Genomic DNA, 19,149 nt, shown 5'->3' on the forward strand with positions numbered 1-19,149 from the left:
GAATATTTGGCTGACACTGCAATAAATGTCTCCTAGAATGACATTTTAGCACCAACCTGGATGAACAGATTAAAAAAATAGGCAGTTGTTTGAACCATCTGCCCATTGCTTGGGAAGATACATATTTCAGTATTAAGGACACCCATTGTCTGTAAAAGGCAACCGCTTCAACCCCATTCTTAAGACCTTGAATAGCAGGTGAAATAGCATCATCTAGAGATTTTATGGACCTCTGCCACAATGTTGTAGATGATCATCTCTGACAGATGATGTAGAAAGTCCTGAAATCAAAACCAGACACCGTAATTCATAGAAATGTATTCCTATCACCTTTTTCCTAATGTGATAGGAAAAGATCAACATGATAAGTTCAGGATCCTACACAAATTTTGTCCAATCTTGTTTTTCATATCAGACTAAGCTCAAGCATAAGTATGTGTCAAAATGATTACAGTTTCTCTTATTCCTTCTTCCTCTGCCATTTTTTCTGTGCTGGATTTTATATGCAAATATCCTCAGGGCTGGACTTTAGCCTTTTATAATCTTCAGTGGAGTTCACTGGAGAAATTTCCACAATTCATGCATTTTCACCCAAAAGAAAAATACATTTTCTATATTAAGTTTACTTTGCAAAAGCTGGATAATCAAGCTGGCACAGCATTTAATGTATTGGTCTCACACCAGAAACACCCAGGTCTATTCTTAGCCAAGGATTCACTTTCTCTCATCCAAATTTATTTCCCAAGGTTGCTGATATCTCCGTGTAAACTACTTTAAGCAATTGGAGAAAAGCAGGGTATAAATTTAACAAATAAATAATAAAAATTAAGTTGGGGATCGAAACCAAACATAGAGAAAGACCTTGGTCTTTTGCAAGTTAAATTAAAAATATTGAGATGTTAGCTTTAAACAGAGTTTACTGCAAAATCTAGAGCAACTTGTTATGTTTTTCCTGTTGTTATATCTGCCAGATAGAGCTAGAGTTTATATGGTAAAGCATCACAGATTAGTTCTGGTATAAATGTTAGTATTTATAAAATGTTTTATATTTTCTTTAAAATTTTCTTGCCCATCTTGGCTATTTACTGAGTAGAAAAATAGGGTATTCATCAGATAAATAATTATCTACTTCAGTTCAATATGATTTATGATCATGCTAGATATTTCTTTTGAGTTTATATAATCTTTATAATGTTGTCTGATTATCTTTCTGAGTCTAATTAACAGAAGGCACGCTGACAGCTCTGAGCCAATTCAAAATGTTTATTCTTTATAATTTGAGGATTCAGAATATTTGATTGATTTAATTCAGTCCTCTAAGCATATTACCTTCCAAATGGAGGCATACCATTTAATTTGATAATTGTATCCAAATTATTCATTCAGTATCGAGTCAACTTTATTTATTTCAATCAAATTGTCTTGGATTCAAATCTCCAGAATAAATTTTTGCACAGCTGTTGCCTATTACCTTCCAAGTCTATTTACCAAAGTTGGTTCTTCACAATGAGTAATTCTGCTCTTGACTCAAAGAAGCTTATTACTGGGGAACTGGGAAATATCTCGGAAACAATATTATCAGTAATATTGAGTCATTTCCATTTTTTGTAATTTCTTAGTCAAAGTATTGCTATTGACTGTCCATACAGAACATTGAGACAAATAAATTGAGGATATATATTTTGTTTATCATTTCATCTATCACTAATAGTTGAAGCATCTTTGTAGCAATAAAAACATTACCTGTATTCTAGTTTTAATTAAGATTGCCTCACTTTTTCCAAATTGGAAGTCGTGGCATATTTCTTACACTCTAAAATTCATGATGATTTGGATTCTGCCACAGATAAAAATATTTTATACTAAAGAATCACAGCTGCAAATTTGGTAATCTCTTACTTCCATCGGTCTAAGAAAAAGGGTTTGAAACCAAAATATGCATAATCCAACTACTTTACAATACTTGTCCTTACTCAGACTTTGGTTCAAATCTTAGATACTTAATTAAAAGCATGCAAACATTTAAACATTTACAGCAAATTCAGACTATACCTAATGAAATACATGCTAATCATGTATTTATAAAAGTTTTGACAGCATGGTGTGATCATGAATTAATTATTCAATATTTCTCAATTCAAACAATAAATGTGGCATTGATGGCGTGTAGTTGGTTCACAAGAAAACAATTAGTAAAAAAAGAGCCTTTTATCCTCTATACTTAGGCAAAATATCAGCTGGCGGTTGTCTAGCTAGCATGTTTATTATTATGTACACATATGATTTACAATTGTCCAACAACAAAATACATTGTGCTTTTATAAAATCCTGGAACAAAACCTTGGTCAAAGTGATGTAACTAACTTATCACTTTTATTTTCTGAATATTGAAAGGGTGGGGAAAGGGAGGGAGGGAAAAGGGAAATGGAAAGGGGAAAAGGAAGAGGGAAGGGGAAAGGGGAGGAAACAAAAGGATCAGGAAACAAAAGGATCAGGAAAGGGAAAGATTTACTTTTATCATTGATATGTTAATACATCAGACTCTAAATCTGGCAATATATAGCTGATCAGGAAACATGTTCCATTTCCTCAGAGCTTTTAGAAGTATACTAATTATTCCACAGCCTATGAATAAAAATGTGTTGTACTACAGAAAAGATCATTCTGCCAGAGAAATAACAAAACATATTGTGTATGTTGTGTTTGTGTGTGTGTGCAGCAGACATTCTGTAATGCTTAAACAATGCAGTATTCATTCATTTATTCATTTATTAAATTTATAGGCTGCCCAATCCCAGAGGACTCCGGGCGGCTATATTCTTGAACTTTTCTTAAACATTTCTTAATGTTTGATTTCATAATGCAGGTAGCTTGTTCCTGGACAGATGTGGACTAATTTGAGTGAAAGTGCCCCATTGGGATCCCCAGGCAGTGCAGTGTTCAAAGAACCATTATAGCTAATGGGTTGTTTCTAATTGTACTAATTTCCTCAGTAACATCTTGATAATAGACCCCAGCAAGGTAAAGCCTGCATCTTGGTCATTCATAGACCTCTTGGATTCTTGGCACTAAGAGGTTGCTGTGAGGCTGAAGCACATAAATATATAATGTTGTGGCCATGCAAATCAAGAGTATCTTCTTCCAGCAAGTGCATCTACAAAGTTTGCCTTCAAGGATGTATCTCACTCTCTAGAATTGTAGCTGTGTTTTATTTAAACAGCAGTCTTTTTCTCATTTTTCTATGCCATACTTGAAAGGAATGGACTCACTTCTCTGTCAGAGCATAAAAAGCTATGCATTTGGGGTGATAATCTATCAGCTATAATATCTAGTCAAGGAAGAATGGCACATTTAGAACTTGACCTCAGCCTGATATAATTTCCTTTTCTATAATAAAAGCCATGACTACAAGCAGAGGAAAACTCAGCATTATGGAAAAAGCGACAAACCTCTGAAGGTAAATGCTGGGAGCAGGGAAGGAGGGTGAAGCACTGAAGGGTGCAGCCAGGTATGTCATTTGGTCATCATCCATTCCACCATCTGAACTGTTTTCCCCTTTCAAAGCTAATCTGTTCTCTTCAGGTACAGGATGGATGCATTTCAGCCAGCCGTGACACAATATTCAATTGCTATGTACGTAAATGGAATGGGAAAAACTACCATTTTCTTGCTCACTTCTTGTAATAAAATATATTTAGATAGGTGCAAAAATGCACCACCAAAGACTTCAAAGATGCTCTCTGTTCATTGTTCAATGTGAATATGATTAGGTTTTGATAGAATGTGAATACTGAGTGATACTTGAGTCTAGTTGTGGGTGATAGGAAGCTGGGCCTCTTTGTAGATCAAGCCATTTCTTCTTTGCATTTTATCTCTCTATGTTTTGAAAACTAAACTAAACATCTAAATTCATTTAATAACCATGAGAAGTGTAAGGTGTAGGCTTTGTTTTTTTTAAAATAGAACAATTATAAAACTACTTAGCTTTGCTTCATTGATCCCACTCCTAACAAAAAATCATTTTAATTCAAATTGCTTTAAATAAAAAAGCTGTCAGATTTTTAGAAACCATAGATTATCCTCCCTCAATTTTGTTCACATGTATTTGAATTACAATTCTCATCAATCACGGCTACATAATTGTGGATCTATTGGATGCATATATTGGGAGATACTGGTAATAGTAAAATACATTTAGAGCACACTAGTTAGAGTTGAGGCAAGTTGGTCCCATATATTTAATGGGCACTAGGTTGGGGGAGAAATGAAAGAAAAAATAATCTAATTTTAATTATCCTTTTTTTTCTTTTTTAAGAATATATAATAATTAGGCTTTGTCAGTCAGTGGAAAAAGATACATGATGGTAAAGTTTATGGTAAATTTTAAGTCTCGGGTATTTTTTTAAGTGTCAGAAGCAATATAATTTCATATCCTAGCTGTGCTAAATACTCTTATCCACAATTTAGCAGCTAGGCCTATTTTTCTGCCCATCTTTGACTGAAGGGAAATTTTTGAAATGATTAGAGAGAAGAGACTCATCTGTTTCCAGGATGCCTTCTTTGTAGAATTAAAAAGTCAGGTGGAGGGAGGAATTCTCCATTTCTTTAAAATAGCTCTACTTGCCTCCAGCTAACTGCTGATGAAAGCAACTCTGAAATTTATACCTAAAGGCAAAATAGATACTAAATTGTGATATCTTACAGATCAGCCCTTGCCAGGGGCTTGTCCATCTCTCATGATCAAAAAGTGCTACTTCATCCTTACTCAACGGACAGCCAGGAATGAACAGATATGAACAGATATGAGGAACAGCAGGATAATAAGGATAATAACCATTCTTTTTCCTGAGGCTCATTCCTACTCATGTCAAAAACAGACTCAGCACCCTGCTCCAGAGATTCCTTCATTAAAAGCAAGGAGGTATTCCTGACATATCATCATAATGTAAGGGACGTTTTGTCTTAAAAAAGAAAGAAAAAAGATAGAAAAGGGAAAGTGAAGTGGATGTAATTTTGATGAGTATAGTTTATTGACAAATTGATATGAAACAACTTGGTGCAAAGATTATAGCTCATTCCAACCCATAATTTTACCCCAACCTAAGTAAAGACAAAGCAGATAGATGATAAGAAAAATATAAGGCCAAGATATGTAACAAATATTGCTGTCAAATAATGTTTCTACAGTAGTGCAATGGGGGAAAATAGAATGGTTCTTTTCCATTTTTGATTGCAAACACATGCAAGTAAACAAAGCAAAAATAGCATTCAAATTTGCTTTCACTAGAATCCATGGCAAAATTCTTTTAGAAGCAGTCCTTGTTTAATGACAATAATTGAGATCGGCAGCTCTATTACTAAGTAACATAGTAAAAAAGAATGTCACATGACTGTACTGTCTTATGATAGCAATTGCAGCAGTTCTAGTTGCTACTGTTAGACAAATCTGTCATGGTCCCCTTATGATTCAGTAATGTGATTACCATCTGTGAACTATCCCCAGATCCCTCAGTGACTTCATTCATTGGAAACTCGCACTGAATGTCACAAATGGCAATCAGGTTACCGTGAAAACTACAATAGTCACATATACAAGGAACAGATGTAATGTTCAGTACCATTGTAACTTCAAATAACCACTGAACAAGTGGTCACTGGATGATCTATATCCCTTCTTTAATTTACATATACAATCCAATACACAAGGTCATGACATAATTCAACATTTGTACCTCTCTACTTTGAGACTATAGGGGAAGATGGACTGCATCGCCATAGCACACAAACCAAGAAAAGCCTTCCAAAACAACCTAAGTAAACTAAAAGACTGAGCAGCCCCAGAATAAAAAAAACAGGGATGATCTACAACAGGGGTAGTCAACCTTTTTATACCTACCACCCACTTTTGTATCTCTGTTAGTAGTAAAATTTTCTAACCGCCCACCGGTTCCACAGTAATGGTGATTTTATAAAAACCTAATAATTTTTTTTAAATAATGCTATGAATTTTTTTTAAAGTCAATTAAATTTTTAAAAAAGGAAAGTGCTTCAGTATCGGACAAAACCCCTACCGCCCACCATGAAAGCTGGAACGCCCACTAGTGGGCAGTAGGGACCACTTTGGCTACCACTGATATACAACATACAGTATCTGTAACATCCACTATGTAGGACAAACAGGTAGAAAACTAGCACAATGCATCCATGAACACCAACTTGAAATCAGAAGACATGATGAAAATTCCTTAATTTTGCAACACATGAATAGACTTGACCATAGTTTCAGCTAGGAAACTAAGCATTCTGGATCAAGCCAAGTCCAAAAATGCTAGAGAATTCTTGGAAGCCTGGCACTCCGACAAATTGCCATCAACAGGCACATCAAAATAAATAACATCTACATATTACTCAAAAGAGGCAATTTAAAAGCCAAAAATAAACAAAAAGTTCCAAACAGTTTGTCATAAACAATTAACTCCCAGATGGGTACAGAGTAACACCAAGATTAACAGTAGACCAAAAATCAAAGTAAACAATACGCCAATCAAGAAACTAACAATGCAAATGAACAAACTAATAGATGATAATAAACTAATCAAGGGACCACCCCCATTAACACTGGCTGGGCAAGACATTAGTATACAAAATGAGAGCAAACCCACTTCCTTCTAGCACTGATGGTGTTACCTAGTTTGGTAATGAAACATCTACAAGAAAACAATCAAGCATTAATAGCAACAAGGACCCCCATGTAAGACGGACTGTTTCACCACCAGCTTCCTACCTGCAACAACTGAGCAGGCCTTAGATAGCTCCCAAATCTAAAGAACTGTATGTAAAAGTTTCTGAATTTAAATGTAAAAGTTTCTGAATTGTAAAAGTTTCTGAATTTAATTCCTGGTAGACAGTTTGACCTCTATAGGGTAACATCTGACTGCTCAGGTCTGATGAATCCACAAAAGAATGAATCCTGGTGCCTGTTTTCTGGTGGTCAACATTCAATTGCTGATTGTTATGCGGGGGACTAGGGGAGAGAGAGAGACAAAATATTATTGAAATATTATTTATTGCATAAATAATTCTTTAAACATTACTCAACATACCTGCACATAATGTGACAGTGTTTTCCTCCTAGAAATGACCCATTTCTTGATGGAAAGCAAATAGGAAAAGAGATATACTGCATCCTCTGATTCTAAATATAAGTAAGCTAAAATTACCCAGTTTTTCAAGAGTACTTACAACCTATTATGGTAACTTTTCTAATAAAACTCTTACGTGACCCTTTTATTTTCCTCAATGGCTTTGGGAATCAGTAAAGTAATATTACTTTACGAATTTGATTTATTGAACATTTGGCCCAGTTATACATCATGTAATGCCTTCTAGATAGTCTTAGATGTTGTAAACAAAACACCTTTCAACTATTTTGGGAAGCTAATAGATTCTGTGTAATAGACACTGTATAATAGACAGGTATATACTGTAGAGAATGGGTCCATCAATAATTCTGTTGAACAGAACTTTCTGATAATGTACTTTTGAGTTTGATGCTGAAGACCAAACCTCTACATCTTCTCTGTGAGCTTCCAAAACATGCAACAGCATAGGCTTTGAAAGAAGATGCTGGGTCAATAGACTTTTGGTCTCACTGTGTGTGGTTTCTATCTTTCTTTCTTTTTTGCAGTTTTAATAGCAACCTGGAAGTAAATCAAATATGAAATGAACCTTTGAAAAAGGCTAAACTATGAGGCTGACAACTTTTATAGTCAATTTTATTTGGGTGACATTTTAAATGGTTCTGAAAGTAAATCTCAGTCCCAGCCAATAACGCAGCTTGTGAAACTATTATTACTGGTTGTTTGGCATTTCAAGAAAACAGGGAAAGGCCTTATATGGTCACTATGGTTTATGTGGCATATTAAATAAAGTATTATCTTAGTCAGCATAAAGAGATGGTATTAATTACAGGTAGAGACGAAGCAGAACAAACAGTCCATGTAGCATCATCTTGCCTTGATAATGAAAGCACTGTGATAAAACACTTTAGAAGAATGGTAAACAGCAAATCTTTTTTTAAACCCCTTGACCTGAATTACGTAGATACTGTGTACGATTTATTCAAGTGTTTTCTTCTCATATAAAGCTCCATCCTTGCAGTCTAACCTTATCATTTCTCCATGTAAAGGAAAGAACACAATCGGGAAAATAACACAAAAGAAGCCAAATTTCATGAGTGTATTTAAAAAATGCCTTAATCTTGATGATTGAATATAGTTTCTGTAGAGATGAAGCAGAAATCAGGACCTAAATCCAGCCCAACCAGAAAGTTGCACACAGAACATGATACTAATTTGGAAGGGACAATTTGTAGACAATATTTATTTCATCCAATAAGTTATTCTTCTCTAAGTGAAAGTGGCAGTGCTTACCAAATAAAAAGGACCATCTTTATTTATGCCAATAATATAATTGTATCACATAATTGTCCTTCAATTCCATGGAACACTAAACCTGAGCATGCTTTAATGTCCTCCCTATAGCAATTCTTGAGAGAAGATTCAAAAATTCCCCTCAGATAGGGTCCGCAACTTGGGAGTCCTCCTGGATCCACAGCTGAGTTTTGACCACCATCTGTCGGCTGTGACCAGGGGGGCATTTGCCCAGGTTCGCCTGGTGCGCCAGTTGCGGCCCTACCTGAACCGGGAGGCTCTCACAACAGTCACTCGAGCCCTTGTGATCTCTAGGCTGGAATACTGCAATGTGCTCTACATGGGGCTGCCCTTGAAGAGCATCCGGCGACTTCAGCTAGTCCAGAACGCGGCCGCGCGAGTGATCATGGGCGCACCACGGTTCGCCCATATAACACCAATCCTCCGTGAGCTGCGCTGGCTACCTGTTGATCATCGGGTGCACTTCAAGGTCTTACTTACCACCTATAAAGCGCTCCATGGTAGTGGATCTGACTATTTGAGAGACCGCCTCCTGCCAATTACCTCCCTGCGTCCCATCAGATCGCACAGAGTAGGCCTCCTCCGAATTCCATCCGCCAGTCAGTGCCGACTGGCGACTACGCGGAGGAGAGCCTTCTCAGTTGCAGCTCCGACATTATGGAACAACCTCCCCGTGGAGATCCGTACCCTCACCACAGTCCAGGCCTTCCGCACAGCCCTCAAGAACTGGCTATCCCGTCAGGCCTGGGGATAGGATTACTCTCACCCCGCCCGAATGTTGAGTGAATGTTGTGTTTTTATGACCAATTTCCTTTAATCACGATTTTTTTTTTTTTCTTTTTAAGTTTTGTCTTGCACCCCCTTCCCTTTATTGCTGTAAGCCGCCCTGAGTCCCCTCAGGGAAAAGGGCGGCATATAAATTTGCAATAAAATACTAAAAAAAAAAATACTAAAATACTAAAAAATATCCAATTGATATACTGTTAACCTTCAATTGGGCAAAACAGTCCATCATAGGACAACAATTTTTAAATCAAGGGATCTCTTATAGAATGTGTTCTAACTAACTTATAGAATGTGTTCAAATTTAGGGACCCATTACTACCATAGAATTGAAACTAGGAAAATAACAGAATAACAGAATTGGAAGGGACCTTGGAGATCTTTTTAGTACACACCCTGATCAGACAGGAAATGCTATACCAGTGATGGGGAACCTTTTTTGGCTCCCGGGCCAAAAGCAGGGGGAGCACAGAGGGGTTGTGCACTGGCATGCCACACATGTGCATGCTTCCCCCCACTGCGACCAGTGCTCCCCCCACCCCGCTTTTGGCACTCTTTTTTCGCCCTCCCCAGGCTCTAGAGGCTTTCTAGGAGCCTGGGGAGAGCAAAAACAGCCTCCCTGTTCCCACCTAAAGGCCCACCCTGAAGCTTCCCTGAAGCCTCCAGAGCATGAAAAACCATCCCTTTGGGCAAACGGTGTGCTCATAGGGCCCTTTTTAATTCCTTTGACGGCTCTGGAGGGCGAAAAGAGCACTATGAGCAAATAGAAAGTGACTTTCTGTTTGCTCATAGGGCTATTTTTTGCCTTCTGGAGCCATCAGGGAAGCCTCCCTAAGACTCCTGAAAGCTCCGGAGGACAAAAAATGGCACTACGGCCAAACCAGATGTCCATTCCTGAATTTCTGGTTTGCCCATAGGGCTGGTTTTTCGCACTCCAGAGGTGAAAAATGGCCTCCAAAGAAGGCCGAAGTCAGCTGGCCATTATAGGGCCATGCCCTATAATGGTATAGGGCACGGCCCTATATCATTTCAGAGTGTTGGAGCACCCACAACTTCAGGAGGCAAGTCATTACACTGATTAATTATTCTGTCAGGAAATTTCTCCTTAGTTCTAGGTTGCTTCTCTCCTTAATTAGTTTCCAACTACTGCTTCTTGTCCTGCCTTCAGGTGCTTTAGAAAATAGGTTTACCCCCTCTTCTTTGTAGCAACCCCTGAGATATTGGAACTCTTTGATCGTGTCACCTCCTAATTCTTCCTTTCATTAAACTACACATAAATATCAGAGCAGATGTTTTACATATTGCATATTTGACATGTTTCATATTTTATATATTTACATAGATGTTTTAGACAGTGATCAGACTGATGATGTAATTATCAACTGTAACGCATGTTGTATTTGTTTGATTTGTTGATCACTGTATTTAATGATAGCAATAGCACTTAGACTTATAAACTACTTCACAGTGTAGTAAAGAGGACAGTGGTCCTTGCTAAGCGGTTCTCAGAGTCAGCATATTGCCCTCAACAATTTGGGTCTTCATTTTACTGACCTCAGAAGGACGGAAGGCTGCGTCAACCTTGAGCCGCTCAGGATCGAACTCCTGGCTATGAGCAGTTAGCTTGCAATAGTGCAATCTAACCATTCTCACCACAGTACCACCACCATCTCAGTTTTGCTGGATCAAGCAACATGATTTGCATGTCATGACAGTATTCCACCTCAAAGATTCAAAAGCCACACTTTTGTATTATTTAATAAGTAGCAATACATCAAAATAAAATAAAATATATACAGTCCACTTCAAATTTTCATGTCCTATATTTTATTAACTGCTTGCTGCCTTAGAATGCAATAAATCAAGGACACGTGAAGCTTCCTTGACAATAGTTGAATATTGGATTGCATTAATACTAGAGACATCATGGCAGCTTAATGGGTAGCATAGTGTTTTTTTCATTCTCATCTGTGCACAGCTTCAGAATCTGTTTCGAAAAGGAGATTCAAGATATTTTTGCATTGCAGCTTTAAGCTGCTTGTCTCCTGTACTAATGCTGATTAGAAAGGAACACAATTTAAGAAATCTCCAGATTTCAAGCTTTAGCAACTATGTTGGCCAATTGTTCTGTCCTGGATAATGTGGCCCCTAATTATTGGACTCTTCTACTTTTTACTCTCCCACCTGAGCTGGAAAAGCAAATGCTGGTCACCTTCATACCCTTGAGTAGACCTTTAAGGCAATCTGATCTCTATTGGAAGAGGAAACAACATTTAGAGGTCTTTGACTCATATAGTGTGAAAGAGCCGTGTAATCCAAGCCCCATTTCAGTTGGAGAGGTTGCCTGCTTGTGTTCAGAATATTAGTAGACCACTAGTGGAGAAAATAACAATACCGTTTTCACCATTCTTGCTATTGAGCTGATAAAGAAATCCAATAAATTTATGTCAGTTCCACCCCAGGACTGTATTCAGTCCAAAGAAATGATAAAGGGGAAGACATTATTAGATTCTACTCTGGAGAAGTGTATCTGTGCTGGGAGCGAGAAAAAGGGGGCAGATACAGAATTGTTCTCTCTCTTCTTTATGATTGTTAGGAAGAAGTTTGGAGTCTGCTTGTATCTTTATTGGACCTACCTTCATGAGTGCACAGACAAAGAGGAACCTTCCCTCCAAACCTTTTGTCTTTGCTACAGCCTTCCCTTCACCCTTATTAGGCACTCCAATTTTCTGTTCCTTTACCTAGATAATTTCTGCTAAACCAACTTAAAAAGAAAATTAAAAAGGGAATTGTCCACAACCAAATGACATGTAACAGCTAGAATTTGGAAAATGCTTCTTTGAAGTGGAACTAGAAAATACCAGTAGAGGTTGTCATCACCATGGGCTGGGAATAAGCTGAGATGTGTTGATGTCCTCCAGAACTGGTACTTAGGTCACCCTCACAGCAGGATAAATAAAATGGGCAAATGAGCTCCCAGAACATATTTGCATACAAACAAAGCATCTGTCTGCAGAAATGTAAATGTACAACCCTTCAATGAAGCACTACCCAAACTAAATTGACCTTACAGTTTACACTCAGAAGAAATTGACTTATTCAGTAATTCATACTTTTCTAGGCTCTTCCCAAGGACATTAGTCAACTTGCAATGGATCTTGAGAAATGCCCAAGAAAAGAGTTGTTCAATAGCAAGGTGTTAATCTTCCTTTAAGGCTGCTTCTAGACAAAGGAGATTGTTTTGTTGTGAACCATTCAGCTTTTTACATTGTGTTGGCAAATGCTGCTTTTTCTTCTCCATATTATAGACAGTAGTGAGACAGATAACAATTCTCTCATTTGTGGCACCACACTCTCTTTTATTGTGATACATAGAAAGAAATAGAGCTAGTTTGGTATAGTGGTGAAGGCATCAGGCTAGAAACTGGTAGATTGGGAGATCATGAGTTCTAATCCTGCCTTAGGCAAAAAGCCAGCTAGGAGACCTTGGGCCAGCATCATAAATGTGCACCAAGCTTTGCTTATATTCATTCATTCATTTTCTTTCCATTGCTACAGAAGTTCAAGTCAGCACTGAGCTTTCTGTTCATTGAGAACAGAGAGAACAATGAGAAATAACAATTGGCCTGAAGCCATCCAGTGTGTTTTAATAATAGAGGGTATTTTTGAAGCTGAATCTTATGAGTCACAATCTAGTACCAGACTATTTCTTTGCAATAAGTATGATGAGCCTCTTCCCATAGGCATACATGTTCAAATCTAAAATGGGGATCAATTGAGAGAAATAGTACATAGGAGAATCGAAGAATACTAGCTTTCTAACAAACTGATTGCTGTTTCAAATATCTTTAATTTTGATTTGGTTTATTATAATAACACTGCTAGCTGGACAACCTCAGGTATACAGAATCTGGAAACTGTAAAATAGGCAGTTCTGAGGGCATACCGCCTGCAACCCACCACTGTTGCATTTCAAAATGAATAAACATGATATCACTTGTTCCAGAACTGGCATTCAATATTAATCAATATTCTTTTTTCATCTTCTATGAAGTTAAGTGCTATAATAACATGGAAGATCTGCATTTAAGCTGGCTATGATCCTCCTCAATGTCACCAGTGACTATCTACCCATCCTCTATATAGACACTGAGTTGAGTAAATAAAATTTTGAAGTGAGTTATTTTGATAGAATTACCTTGCTATAACTCATTTTATCTTTCTGTAATTTAGGGAGGAGAGGAGGAGGAGAAGAGGAGGAGGAGGAGGAGGAGGAGGATTCCAGTGTTCTCATATCTCCTCTTAAGATTTTTAATAGCACTAATAGGAGTATGCCACATAAAAATCCCTTTTAAAGGAATAAATGATAACATATAAGATAAATGAGAAATGAGAAAAGGAGGCTACAAAAAAAAAGTCAGATAGCTGATCATGTTTTCATCATGAGAAAAAATATCCTAGTAAATATAGCAACTCACTACCAACTAAAGTCTTATCACATCTATGTCACGACCGCTTAACTGTAGATGTGAATAATCATGTTTGTATCAATCTATATCTACTTGGGCTGTGAAACACAAGCTACGATTTTTTCCCATATATCATCAGCACCACCAAGAGACCAAGACAGGAAATATTTCTATCGCTGTTTCTTTCTTTCTATCTTGATCACCATCTCTATCTATAGGCACACAGACACGCACGCACTCACATGAATTTTTTTTTTAGACTAATAAATTATGCAACAGAACAAAGCCACCTGGAGTTCTATTGCTTTTCAAGGAAAGACAAGAGAATAATGTACCTGGTCTTGTTATTCACATGGTAAGATGGCAAGAACACTGCTAAGGAAATATGAATGAGGTACCAGAAGATTATTATTTTGAAAACATGGCTTCTGATGAAAGAAAGTCATGTACCTAATCATAAAGAAAAGAAACAGGTTTTGTTCCACTTATCTGTGAAAGATAGATGGCTCAATCCTCCATTTTAATCTGAGCTCAGTGAAATCAATAGCCATTTGAAATGCCCTAGGGAAGCAGGGTCAAACCAAGTCCAAGACCACAGAGAAAATGAATCTGCTACCAAAAGTTCAAATACTATGTGCTCTGCAAACTAAAAAGCATTCCCGTTTCCTCACATATGTAACAGCTATCATGGCTTCAAAGCACAACTTGGAATATTCATTAAGTACATAACGAGAAAAGATCAATAGTGGCAGAGGAGATGTTCTCTTTTAAAACAAAAATGCCAAGTTGGGGACAGACGGGTAATTTTGGCCATCTCGTACAGTGTTTGAGTTCCTATTGTGCAGCACTCTTGACACACAGTTCAACTTGAGAATGTTCAGTCTTTGGGGACAACAGATGGAAAAAGGTGCCTTCTCAACTTTACTTTTCCCAATGGATTGGGAGGCAGCAAAGAATTGCATTTTTTAAAAACAAATAGTTATTAAATGTGCAGAAATGTCCAGAAATGTAGGACTGAAGATTTGAAACACTATATATTTGCAGACAGAATGACTTTAACAAATTGAAGATGCTATTCAGTATTATCAAAACACCTAACCTTTTCCACATCACCTGTGGGTATGTATTTCACTTTCTAAAGTCTGAGCATATTGCTCTAGGCCAGGGGTGTCAAATTCAAGGCCTAGGGGCCAGATCCGGCTCATGGGGGGCCACCCTGGAAACAGCAAAGGACTGGCCCACAGTGCTTCTGCCAGCAAAAACGGGCCCCTGAGCTCCATTTTCACTGGCAGAGGGTTGTAGGAGGCCGTGGCATCCAAAACAGAGTTTGGAGCCCGTTTTTGTTGGCATAACCCTTGGGCCACCACCGGTACCTCTGACAGGAGTGATGTTGAGCTGGCCACGCTCACTCCGGCCACGCCCACCCTGACCCTCCAAGGTCAAACACAACCCTGATGCAGCCCTCAATGAAATCGAGTTTGATATCCCTGCTCTATGCTGTTAGTCATGTGCTCAATGAGTCTGAGTTACAATGGAGAAAGTGATTGCCACTGCAATGCTTCTCATATAAGACAGGCTCCATTATGAACCCTACCAAGGAGTTTGCTAAAATGCCACAAGGGGATAAAAGATATGGGTGGGGGGCGGAAAGAGACAAAGGACTATTCACTAATAAACTGCACGTTTTACTTAAAAATTCAAAGCACAAAACACAAATGCTTCCTGAATTCAAAAAGGTACAGAATCAATGTTTTTTTTTAAAAAAAACATAACACATGAATAAATATGAGAAAAGGAAAACTACAAAAGCATTTCTGGCAGACAGAAACAAAAAGTGGAAAAATGCAACAACCATACATACAGTTGTCTTTATAACCACAAAATTAAGCAGCTGTCTCACACAAAGTAGGGAACATGTACAATGAATTACAATGTAATTCTCACTGCAGTTTACAAGAAAATGAATGCAAACAGTTATAACTTACAGGAATAAGGACAGGAAAAAGTCATTAGCAATTTGATCTTTTAGTTATTACACTACTACTTTAGCCCCATTTAAATTTCCAGCAGCTGGGTTGATTAAATGTGCCTTAAGTCTTCAATTATATAAAATGGTGATTTAGAAACTAAAGAGAAGAAAGGAATTTATAAAACAATTCAGTCCATATTGGGGATTTGAGAAATATTCTCCTGTGAACTTGGAAAAAAGCCCCCCAAAAATACTATACAAAATTACAGTGCAGAGAATGTAGAAAAGTCCATATATACTATTTTTAAAAAAAGCAGGAGGAAACTGAGGTAAATATTCTTGGTATAGGTAATAAACTGCAGAAGTAAAGTTTTACCCAATAAACAAAATACAGTGATTTTTTTTGTTATAGAAGACGAAACAGAGGAATTATTTTTTTAAAATCTTAAACTATCAAAAACATGCCTCTAAATGCTCCTTGAAAATGAAAGACACTTTCTTTGTTCAACAAGATGGTATACAGCACAGACATGCATACAACCCTCATAGAAACCAACATCAGCCAAGAAAAAATAAAATGAAATTAGGAAAGGTATAAGTGTTATTGTTCTTTAATCCATTAACATTCCTTTTTTTCCCCTTCCAGCGTTCTGATTGGTCATTCTCCAACCCCCACCTCATTCCCATATTCAATCTTGACATTTGTTTTCAAGACTGATGCATGACATGACAGGAAGCAAAGTACAAAAGAAAGTCATTAGCACAAAGTAGTAAACCTTGTACCATTTTTCCTACATTTGGGTTGGTGTTGTTTTTTCATGGCCTATGCAAGTTTTGTCAGGGCAGCTGATTTTTTTCCCTTCATTATCTCAGACACCAGGCAGTAAAAACTTTTCACGGAAAGTCCAAAATGTGCTTTTTTCAGCAGGCAACTGGACATTCTTGTTTTGTCTTTGAAGACGTTTCGCTTCTCATCCAAGAAGCGTCTTCATCTCTGACAAGATAGTGGGGAATGGAAGGATTTATATTCCCCATTATCCAGTCAGAACTGAATACGTTTCTTGGATGAGAAGCGAAACGTCTTCAAAGACAAAACAGGAAAGTCCAGTTGCCTCTTGAGAAAGCATATTTGGGACAACCATGACCTGGATGACTGAGAATCTGTACAGATTCTTCACAGAAAGATGGTCTGCTTGTGGAAAATAGATTTATTTCCATTCTACTGCATGGCTCTTTCTGAGTTCCCTGCCCCTCCCAAGTGGGATCTGATTAATGGAAGACTATTCATCTGCTTTCAGTTTTAAAAACTGAGCTTAGGAAGAAGTTCAGAAAAGAACTCAAGAGACTCCCCACAGCTGAAGTGCTGTCCTATTTTTATGACAGAAAAGTTTTGTCCTGAAAAATGCATATTTTTCCTATTTACAAGAAGCAGTCCCAGTGTAACATTCTTCCGTTAGGTAGTAATGCCAGATGAGAATGACAAACGCACAGATTTTTTTTTTTTAAAGAAATGTCAGCAAGGGGAAGTTGGAGCTCCTGCTGACTGCTGCTTTTTGGATCTTTTCTTCAAAAATCCAAGAGGCTCTTTTATTCTTTTTCAACGGGATTCCTCTGTCATTCACAAGCTTTGTGCACCTGGTGACATAAGGCTGTATTCTTGTTTCTGTGTCACGACTAGGGTGAAAACCTGCCATTTAACATAAACCTTTTCCTTTGTTTGCATCTGCCTACTTTGATTTATGAGAGCATTGTGCTCTCTAAACCAAAATTTAATAGGTGTTTGCATACTAGCACTCCTCAAAAGAATAAACTGATAAAAAAATTCTCTTTCAGACTTAATTGTGCTTCAAGACAAGGTTATTCTCTGTGGATTTGCATTGCAGCTTTATTGTAGAAATGGACAAAGGAATAGTTACTCAAGGTAGAGAGGTGTACAGTGGTGGGATTCAGCCAGTTCGCACCTATTCGGGAGAACCAGTTGGTAACTTTCTAAGCAGTTCGGAGAACCGGTTGTTGGAAGAAATCTTTTGGTTTTTTCCCACTTTACAGGGCTAATCCTGTAAGGAAGGCAGGAAGGAAACATTCTGGTATTGTTTCTAGCCTAATTTTTATTGCCCTGCTTGCAGAAACTGCCTCTCCAGTTAACCCTTATTACCATTGTAACAACTAAGGTGAAGTGCCCATCGACCTGAGTGACATTGACTTGGCCACACCCACATGATCACACGACCATCGAGCCCCACCTACCCAGCTGGTCATTAGGGCAGAGAACTAGTTGGTAAATTATTTGAATCCCACCACTGGAGGTGTAGCAACTTGAACAAGTAAAAGAGAAGGTAAAACCTAGAGAGCATTCAAAGCCCCCCCACCTCCCAAAAAAATCTGTAGATTCAAAGGGTCTGATGACACTTCAACATAACGAATAGCTGTATTGGCATGAAGTGTTTGCCCAGGATGCTTTGAGCTATGGTCAACTCAATCCAAACTTCAAGACTGATAGCCTAAATCATAATCTACCCTAAATCCACCCAACACATTAAGCTAAAATGCAGGCTAGTGGGTCTGGGTAGGATGTTGTCCACATTGAGCTAGCACTTCAGTGTGTTAAGCCTAAACAAAAGCAACAATCCAAATAGTCCCTCAAGGCAAATTCTGGATATACTTTTTTATTCAAAATGCAAACTAGTCTCCAAAATAAAAATCACATATTACAGGAATATATCCCATTCAGTCTTTTCCTTAAAATCTGGGTGGACTATTTTTCTCTGTAGTCATATATTTTTTTCTGCTCAAAATCACCTTTCTCACATTATAACGCAATAAAGAATTTATGGAGAGGCCCATTTTCTCATCCTGCTTCTTCAAAAGTGAAAAAAGCAGTGCAAAGACTTGCCATTTCCTGCTGTGATGTATTCCGTCCATTGCATTCAAAAGCAAGTGTGCGATTTTGACATTCGAGGCAGAAATTTCTGTAACTCCTCCTCCCCTTCCCTACCAGTAAAAATTCCATGATAATAAATGAAACAAGTTAACAGGGCCTGATTTTTTTTATGAATAACTCCAAATCAAGTACATCGGATGGCTACTTCGTTACCCTAAGAGTACAGGCTGCCATGATTAAGTAGCTTGTGGTGTTGAAGAAGGGTTTCAGCCAAGATAGGTTTCTGTAAGGTTCTTCAGACCCATTCCTTGCACTCTATTTCCAAGAAAATAACAGTTTTAGCTTCAGCTTTCCACTCCTTGCCCTCAGCTAGTCTGAATCTCTCATTGTAATTCTTCCAGTTTTATCCCAAAGTTGGCAAAAACAGGCTGCTGCCATTATTCATAGATTCTGATATTGCCCATGCTGAAGATTCAATACTTTAACGTGCATTGGCAATTGCTGGAAAAAGAATATTCACAATTTCTTGTAAGAAGCTGAAACCTGGTGTGGCATAGTATGTATTCAGCTAGCAGGCTACATGCAGGATTTTCA

Source organism: Thamnophis sirtalis, unplaced genomic scaffold, assembly GCF_051295495.1.
Source record: "Thamnophis sirtalis isolate CommonGarterSnake01/CBP01778 unplaced genomic scaffold, rThaSir2_p1.2 scaffold_6, whole genome shotgun sequence".
Lineage (NCBI taxonomy): Eukaryota > Metazoa > Chordata > Lepidosauria > Squamata > Natricidae > Thamnophis > Thamnophis sirtalis.